The sequence below is a fragment of the Lepus europaeus genome, chromosome 3 (genome assembly GCF_033115175.1).
Source record: "Lepus europaeus isolate LE1 chromosome 3, mLepTim1.pri, whole genome shotgun sequence".
Taxonomy (NCBI): Eukaryota; Metazoa; Chordata; class Mammalia; order Lagomorpha; family Leporidae; genus Lepus; species Lepus europaeus.
Window position 1 is genome coordinate 79,376,575 of NC_084829.1, and position 9,473 is coordinate 79,386,047.

At 40.5% G+C, this 9,473-nt stretch overlaps 1 protein-coding gene across 2 annotated transcripts in view; it reads right to left on the bottom strand.

The window, feature by feature from the left end:
* The window catches only part of IBTK (inhibitor of Bruton tyrosine kinase), an 88,631-nt gene extending 86,232 nt beyond the window's left edge, over positions 1–2,399 (bottom strand). For both annotated transcript variants that reach the window (XM_062186416.1, XM_062186415.1), the window contains exon 1: positions 2,213–2,399. The gene's annotated coding sequence lies outside the window, so the exon portion shown is untranslated. The remainder of the gene's footprint in view (positions 1–2,212) is intronic.
* Between the last annotated feature and the right edge of the window lie 7,074 nt (positions 2,400–9,473).

A 9,473-nucleotide genomic window follows, 5' to 3' on the forward strand; every position in this document is an offset into this window, starting at 1 on the left:
AGGGGAGAACTATTATCTCCTGACTCGTTTTGAAAAATGAAGTGAGACAATGCATTCATATGATTAGCACTTAACAAATGTGAAGGAAAAAAAGGGGGGAAAGGGACATTGATAAACAGATGAGAAAATCACTGAACTATATTCAGCTGGGAGTGTTTTTCACCCAAATTTTTATATGGTTGCCGCTTCCTCATGGCTTTCAAACACACCTACTATCATTTGAACTTTCACATGGACATGCATAGAGTTTTACATAAATTAACTAATGTACTCCTCATTATCATCCTTGTAAATATGATTACCTTCATCGGAAAGTTTAAAGTAACCTGAAACTTAAAGTTATCTGAAATCACAGCAACAGAAAAGAATCCTCTAGATTTTGTATATTCTACCCTACCAAACTGCTCTCTCAAAACACAGTTAAGTTTTCAATGAGAAACAGTATAGTAGAAGTAGAAAAATTACTTTTATGTGTAGTCATATGAATTGCGGTCCTACTATCTCAAACCTTGGGCAAGTAACTTAACCGAACCAATTCTCAATTTCATATGAAATGCCAACAATAATAACCTGCCTCACCTACACATTAAGATTTTAAGCTTTTTTGGGGGGGAAAGGAGAGAATGCTATATTTCCTCATGTTTCTCACAAAATAGTACATATTAAATAAATAGGCTTATTGTTTTTAAAATGCTCTTTGAAACTAAAATATCCTCCTTCTACTTCTTTCTATTTTAAAATAACAGGTATAAGCTACAAATTATAGTGACTCAATCAAAAAACTTCAGAAAAAAATTTATAACCCCAAAAATAGTCCATATATTTTTAAAATACAAGTACTTAAAACTTTAAGAAATAAGTATTTTAGCTTTATTAATATCATAACTTTTTTCAAATATTCATAGGGAGAAAAATACATGGAAACATCAGTTCAATAATCTATCAATGCTATGTCTGATTTTACAACAGAGAAAATCCCTAAATTTTAGGGGCAAGCAAAATTCTAGATGTGACAAAGAATTGTTGCACTATTTAGGATAGTAAAATTAATTATTTTTGTATCATTTATAACAATAACCAAATAATATGGAGCTCCTTTCATTAGCAGTATATTCTCTTTTGGTCTATAGAGTTTGATAGTCCAGAAGCACTTTGAGGGTTAAAAATATGTTCTTTACATAGAATTTAGCATACTAAAAGACCCTAATAAAGTTAGTTGTTTTAAATATAAAACATAGCCATTCTTTAAACTCCTTGAAGTAAATAGTGGTGATGAAAGTTTCTGCAAATGCCTGTAATGATTCTTTTTGGAAAACATTTTATTGGTGTCCTCAGCTACGCTGCTTCAGTTTCTAAAACAAATAAAAATCTAGGAATTCAAAAGAAAAAAAGGAGGGAAATGATCAAGAAGCGGCTACTCAAGTGTGTGACCTTGCATCACATTATGGGTATAGATATTCTACTACTCTTTCAGTAGTTCTGATAAACTTCGAATTTCAAATACTCTACTTGGAAGAGTAAGAAAACATATGCTACATCAACCTCTGCTACCTGAAAAATATCCCACCTGGCTAACACTCCTTAGGTTTTATGAACTACATTGGACAACAGGAGTCATGGATGGCCTGGGTACCTGTTCTGCAACTTAACTAAAAGTCTTTTTGAACCTGACAGCTCCGCTAGATACCAGAACAAAAGGCCTCCAGCCTCTGTTTCCCCCCACCTCCCCAGAGCTGGGGCCTTTTTAGGTAGGTCCGTTCCCACTCAGCCGAGCGACTCTGCGTCAGTGTTCCCAGAATGAACTCAAACTCCGATTCCACCAAGGGGTCAAGGGTCATGGGCGAGCCCAGGAGTGGCTTCAAAGTCAAGATTCAAAGGGAAGTGATGCCACACAACTAGAACCGGGAATACAACATCGCTGGAGGGCGTGTCCCGCAGGACAGCAACGTAGCACGTCGCCCCGACAGGCCATTCATTAGCCGAGGGGGGCGGTGGAGAGGCGGCCGCCAGGACCCGGGCCGCTCGATCGGCCCCGCGTCGCCTCGCGCAACGCCGCCGTGGAGTCCCCTCCCCGCGGCCCACCTAGGCCACCGGTGTCCGCGACCATCCGCACCCTCCGGAGAGCGAGTACTCTCCCACGGTCCCCGGGGTGATGGGACACGGTCGCCTCAGCCCGCTCGGCGCGGTCGGGCCGCCCCGATCCCTCCCTCACCAGTCGCTAGATGAAACTGCGCCGGTGGTCTCCGCGGGGTCGACACACAGCAGCGCAGGGACTCATTCTCAGTGAAGGAAACAGGAGAAACCCAAGAGCGCCAGAGGGGAGCCGTCCACAGACGCAGATCAGCTCCGCAGGCAGCAGCAGCTACAGCCGCGTCTACAGGCACCGGGAAGGGGGTGGGGAGAAAAGGCCGGCGCGGGCGGTACTCAGGAATAAGACGGGTGCTGATTGGCTGGAGCTCGTGTATGCCTCGTGACGATTGGCTGCTGCCTGCCCAGAAGGCTTCGCGTGGCACTGTCTCCGGCGCCCAAGGAACTTGACCCTTCTCGATCTTTGGGGCCGCCTGCGCAGACCAGGGGTGGTGGAAGGCAATCACCGGGGACTCTAGGCCAACGGCGGCGGTGAAGGTATCCGTTTGGTGGTCCTCTCTCAGGACAGAAGAGAGGATTAAACCTGGGTTGGAGAGACCCGACTGACACCTGGCGAGGTGTTGGGGCGCCCAGTCACCAGTGGAGCAGAAGCAAAGGGCATAGTGTCATGTACCAAAACGAGTTTCCTCCCATGGCTTTACTTGTGGGGTCACTGGAAAATCAAAGGCCTCGTCTCCCGAAAACAAAGCCTCGCCCCTCTCTGGCTCGCCCCGTTCGCCTGGATTATCGGGGAGTGACTCCTTTTGGTGAGAGGCGTCTCTGCTTTCTGGGATCGCCATGGGACCAGCTGCTGACTGGGGTCACGCCACTCGGTGCCTGACACCGGGCTTGCACTAGACTCCCTCCCCACCCCCTCCACCCCGCGCGCCTGTAACTCTGAATCTAAGGACATTTTAAGAAATGATGGAGTGAAAAATATTAGGGAAGAAAGAAAGCCAAAATCAATACCTAATGGGAAACATACTGCTGCTGAATGCTAATAGAGTAGACTCTCAAGTAAATATTTGTTCAAGGAGGGGTAGCATGACTCAGAGTTGGCTTACAGCTGTGCCACGTTGTGGATTATACAAGCTATTTAGTCTGTCAGCTATAAAACAAGGAAATCGGACTAGATGTCTTAGGTCCTGCTCAGTTTTGCTTTTTTTTTTTTTTTTTTTTGGTGACCTTTGTGGAAGGTTAAGTTCCTAGCTCAAAGGCACACCGTTTTGCCGGTTCTAATAGCGTCCTGTTTTCTTTGCCCCTTATTCTAAGTTCTCTTCTTTGACATAACAAAATCCGATTTGCAATGTAGGGATGGAGTGATTTTGCAAACAAGCCACACATAATGACTTTCAAGAATAAAAGATCCAGTAATGGCAGATAAAACTAAAAGTGTAAATGAATGCTCTGACCTGAGTTCAAATATTTTATCTCTTACTTGTATCTGGGAAAATTTATTACTGTTCTGAAATCTCAATTTCCTCATTTGTGAAATTGGAGCAATGCATTTTGGACTGGAAGAAATGTAATGATATAGATATGCATAGGGTAGGTAGCACACAGTAACACTTGATACATGGTGCTACTTCTTTAATAAATAAAGTATTTCCTTGCAGGTGAATTATTCCAGTCATTCTTTTATTTAAAAAATTGCCAGCCCTCAGGCACTTGTGCTAAGCACTAGGGTTCCAACAGTGAGCAACAATTCCTATAATCTGGATAATGTCAAACATAATAAACTGTAACTTTTACAAGTATAGCAAAGAATACTTTTGATAGATTTAATCTGACTTCTCAAAGAAGTTGATTCTTGAAATAAGATCTGAAGAATGAACAGGAAACAACTAATTAAAGTAAGAAAGAAAGAACATTCTAGGCCAAGGAATGAGAAATTACTTCCCTTTGCCCTGAAAATTTAGGTTTTTTTCAAAGGCACTAGTTATTTTCCAGACAGAACATGAAATCATTAGAAAATAATGAAAATGAAATACAATTCAGTGAAAAAATGCATTGTAGTTGTGATTAGAGGATGAAGAACTCAAAATTAGTCATTTTGGTTTTTTAAGTTTATGTTTACAAAGAAAGGAAATAGATCAAAATATATCATTTACATTATTTCTATATGGTAAGGTTTTAGTTTATTCTATCATTTTTCTTTTTGTAATTTTTCATTGCAATAAATAAGTGCTATTTGTGTGATTAAAAAATCTGAAAATTGTTGGTTTTAATGTCCAAGGCTGACTTAAAGTAAAAAATAAAACTGGGGAAGACTTTGGATGATTTCAATAATATGGTAAGTGGGGAGTAGGACAGTAGTTAGGCATCAGAAATGGAGCACCCACATACTATCTGTACAACAAACTCCCTAAATTCCATTTTTCCAAAATAAAATGATGCTATGCTTCATGGTCAAAAAGATTAATTCATCATTGTGTGTATTTTGCTATCTTTCAAGTTGTATAGCAGTAAGGAATGACAGTGCCACCTCTAGTTCAGCTGGTGGCAGAGGAGAGATTATCAGAATCTGCATTGATACCAAAACCTAGTTAGGTTCTACAGTTACAGGAGGGTCAGCAGTGAAACTGCCTTAGAGATAACTGGAGTCTTATTGTTTGGCCTTATTTTCCTCTGTACCACACCATCTCCTAAAGAAGAACCCTTGACTGGCCAAACCATTGTGATGCACACCTTAACTTTTCCAGTAGGAAAGATAGCACTGAGCCCTCTACCTTAAACCCAGCAGTTCCTGAACTCCTAGTGACTTGGATTATGTGAGGAGTCAGGGATACCATGACTGACAACCTCTGTTTAAGAGATCTTAGTATAGTTAAAGTACAGTGAGGAATAGTTCCCCAGAAGAAGGCAGTGTGTGAGGAAATGGGATGTTTCTGTACTCTTGGATCCAAGAGATAGGGTCCCAACTGCATTCTTCCTTCATAATGATTATTCTTCAAATCCTCAGAGGGGGCCACACAGTTCTATGAAGCCTTCCCTAATGATTTTTCCTAACAGTGTTCTCTCTGTTAACTTACTGTGTCAGACTGTTTTGTTTTCAGAGTCACTGTAGGTTCAGTGAAAGCAGAGACTCTGAGACAAACTACCTATTACTCTTATTACTGGTGAGAGATCAGATGTGTTATATAACCCCTCTAGGTCTAGTATCCTCATCTCTAAAAGGACATTAATAATATTTCTTTCAGAAAGTTCTTATGAGGCTTATTTTATTTATTTATTTTTATTTAAAAAGGGAACAAATTTTACATATTTCATATATATACTTTTAAGAGCATAATGATACTTCCTGCCTTAGCTGTCTCACTTCTTCCTTTTCTTCCTTTTCTTTTCTTTTAAAAAATTATTTTATTCAAAAGGCAGAATTACAGAGAGAAAGAGGAAAAGATAGAGATCTTCCATTAGCTGATTCATTCCTCAGATAGTTGCAATGGCCAGAGCTGGGCCAAGCTAAAGCCAGGAGCCAATTAATCTGGGTCTCTCAAATGGGTGCAGGGGTCCAAGGACTTTGGCCATATCCCTCTACTTTCTCGGGTCCATTAGCAGAAAGGTGGATTTTAAGTGAAGCAGCCGGGACTCAAACCAGTGACCATATGGGATGCTGGTGTTGCAGGTGGTGCCTGTACCTGTTACACCACAATACCAGTCCATCTTATTTTTCTTTTAATTTTTACTGACACACTTTCAATTTTCTTTATAATCACAAGTTTAACCCTCCACAAAGAATTGAATAAGTAGTAAGGAGAAAACCACCATTGCTCAAGAGGACTATAAACTATTCAAATCTCAAAACGTCAGTTTCACTCATGTACATTACATTTTTTGTACTCTATATTAGTTACCACAAATCAGGGAAAATATATGATATTTGTCTTTTTGGGACTAACTTATTTCACTTAGCATAATGGTCTGCAGTTGCATCCATTTTGTTGTGAAAGAAAAGATTTCATTCTTTTTTTTACTGCTGAATAGTATTTCATCACATGTGTATATCATAATTTCTTTACCCAGTTATCAATTGATAGACATCTGCATTGATTCTATATCTTAGCTATTATTTCATTTTTCTAAAAGGAGATGGTATATGTAAAGCTTTCTGTACAGTATGGCTCTTAGTTTGCATAGCCTGAACTCTTCTAGATTGCTCTGTTTTTGCTTGAAGAGGGGGTGGGACAACATAAGGAAAAATGGCAATTTTTGAATAGGACTTCAGAACTGTATAAGCTTGAAATCATGGTCCATCAACAAACATTAGAAAATCAAGGCAGATACTAAAAAAAAAAAAAAAAAAACTAGATAAATTCAAACCCTACATGAAACAAGCAAGATATCAACCCTATATCAAACCTATAAATTTTGTATCAGATATCAAATCTATAAATTTGGTAGCTTAACATTCTGTATATTCAGAACATTCTGAACTCCCCAGACCTTCTCACCTCTTTATTAAGAATGTGAACAGTTCCTTTCTTGGTCCATCTTATTTATTTATCTTATTTGATAGGGCGGGAAAGGGAGAGAGGGAGAAAGCGAGGAAGAAAAAAGGAAAAAGAAGAAAGAATAAAAGAAAGAACAAAAGAGAAAAAGAATTCTCCCACTTCTCTCATCTGCTGATTCACTCCCCAAATTCCCATAGCAGCTCTAGGTCAATCTGAGGCCAGAGGAGCTAGATATCCAATCCCAGTTTCCCACATGGATAGCAAGAACCCAATAATCGCCATCACTGCTTCTTCTCAGGGTTGCATTAGCAGGAAGCTGGAGTCAGAAACCAGAGCCAAGAATCAAACCCAGGCACTCTGATTTGTCATCTAAACCTCTAGGCCAAACACTCCTCTCCCCCCCACACACTTCCTGTCATATTTAGAATTGCTTGTATATCTTCTCTATCTATCTAATTAATTTAATCTAGCTGTTCTGAACATTGTGAAGGAAGGAAAAGAGGTGGGAGGAAGGAAATGTAAAAAAGAAAGGGGGAAAGAGAGGAAGGAAGGAGCTGGTACTGTGGTGCAGTGGGTTAAAGCACTGGCCTGTGTTATTGACATCCCATATGGGTGCTAGTTCAAGTCCTGGGGTGCGGGTTCACTGACCTACTTTTTTTCCCCCCAGTGATGCCATATATATTTTTTAGAAAGTTTTTATTTAATAAATATAAATTTCATCGGTACAGCTTTTGGAATATAGCAGTTCTTCCCCCCATACCCGCCCTCCCACCCCTACTCCTGTCCCACCTCCTACTCTCTCTCCCGTCCCATTCTTCATTTAGATTCATTTTTAATTAACTTTATATGCAAAAGATCAACTCTCTACTAAGTAAAGATTTCAAGAGTTTGCACCCACACAGACACACTCTAATCTAGCTCTCTGCTGTGGCCTAGGAAAGCAGTAGAAAATATCCCAAGTCCTTGGGCCCCTGTACCTGCTTGAGAGACCTGGAGGAAGTTCCTGCCTGGCTCCTGGCTTTGGATCTGCTCAGCTTTGGCCATTGTGATCATTTGGGGAGTGAACCAGTGGATGGAAGACCTCTCCCTCTGGCTCTACCTCTTTCTGTAACTCTTTCAAAATAAATATTAAATTTAAAAAAAAGAGGGAAGGAAAGACATGCTTCAAAACATTAAACTCAAAAGTGCAGTAGAAAACAAGAAGTTGAGTCCAGAACCTGTAAGAATTCCTTAAAAAATTAATGAGGCTAGATGAGAGAAAAGGAATAACTACCCTAACAACAAGACAGGATTGTTACAAAAACAAACAAAAATCAACTGCAGCATGATGAGAGTTCTACATATAGAGGTGGAAAGGATTCTAGACTAAACCACAAAGCAGTTAATTGGGGTTATGTAGCAATAAGAGGTAACCCAGTAACAGGTAACCTACCTGAAGCTTCCTTATCTCCCACCCCATAATAACAACAAAGGTATTTGTTTCTATTTAGAGTATAAGACCTTGCATTTAATAGGACAGTGCCTATCTGTGGCTGGTGAAAGCTGGAATAATCAGGAAAGACCTCACCCAGAACACTGAGTAGTAGCTCTTCCTGTTCAACAACATAGTCCCAACCCTTCCCTATAACCTTGAAGAAAGACAAGTATGACAGAAGTAGTGTCAGGTCTTATTACTCCTTCCACTCTTCCCACCCCCAGAAAGGGCATGCAACAGACACAGCCTCCTCAATAAACATCTTTATTAAATTCTCAAATGCACAGATGAGCACAAAATAAAAAGGCACAAGTATTTGAAGAAAGTGGACATACTGAGAGACATAAATGTGCAGATCCAGGAAGCTCAGCAAACCCCAGGCAGGATAAAAGATGACAGTGCCTAAAATAATCATAGTCAGATTGCTGAAACCCAACTGAGGAGAAACTTGAAAGCATTTAGAGAAAAACAGTGTAGTATATAAAAGGAATAATGATTGGGGCCGGGGCCGCGGCTCACTAGGCTAATCCTCTGCGTGCAGCACCGGCACACCGGGTTCTAGTCCCAGTTGGGGCACCGGTTCTGTCCGGTTGCTCCTCTTCCAGGCCAGCTCTCTGCTGTGGCCCGGGAGGGCAGTGGAGGATGGCCTACGCGCTTGGGCCCTGCACCCACTTGGAAGACCAGGAGGAAGCACCTGGCTCCTGGCTTCGGATCAGCGCAGTGCCCGGGCCATACCAGCCACTTGGGGGGGTGAACCAACGGAAGGAAGACCTTTCTCTCTCTCTCACTGTCTAACTCTGCCTTTCAAAAATAAATAAATACAAATAAAAATAAAAGGAATAATGATTGGAATCACCAAAAATTTCATATCATAAACCATGAGAACAAGGTAATAAGTCAGTATCTTTAAAGAGCTGAAAAAGAAACTGTCAGCCCTGAAAATGTACCTCAGTCCTGAAGGTAAAATGAAGATATTTTCAGAGAAATGAAAAATGAAGAGAATGAGTGGCTATCAAAGTTCCCCCATAAGAAATGGTCAAAAAAGACCTTTAGCCTAAGGGGAACAAATGCTTCATGATTTAAACTTCACATTTCACAATAGGATAAATGACATGAGAAATGGAAATACAGTCAGTCCTCTTTTCCATAGGTTACAAATTTATGAATTCACTTAATACAAAAATTTATTCTTAACCCACTAATTGATATAGTACTATCACTGCCATTTAGATACGTGAGCAGGACAGGAAAAAAAACTAGAATTTTCCAATGCTTACACTGCAGCAGAGACTGAACAAGGCAACTGCCTTCTTGTTTCAGCTTTCATAAACACATGTCTTCATGGTATATTTTGTGCCATACTTTTTGCAATTCCATGTTTTTTCTTGGTGATTTCATTGTTTAAAATAGCCCTCAATCGT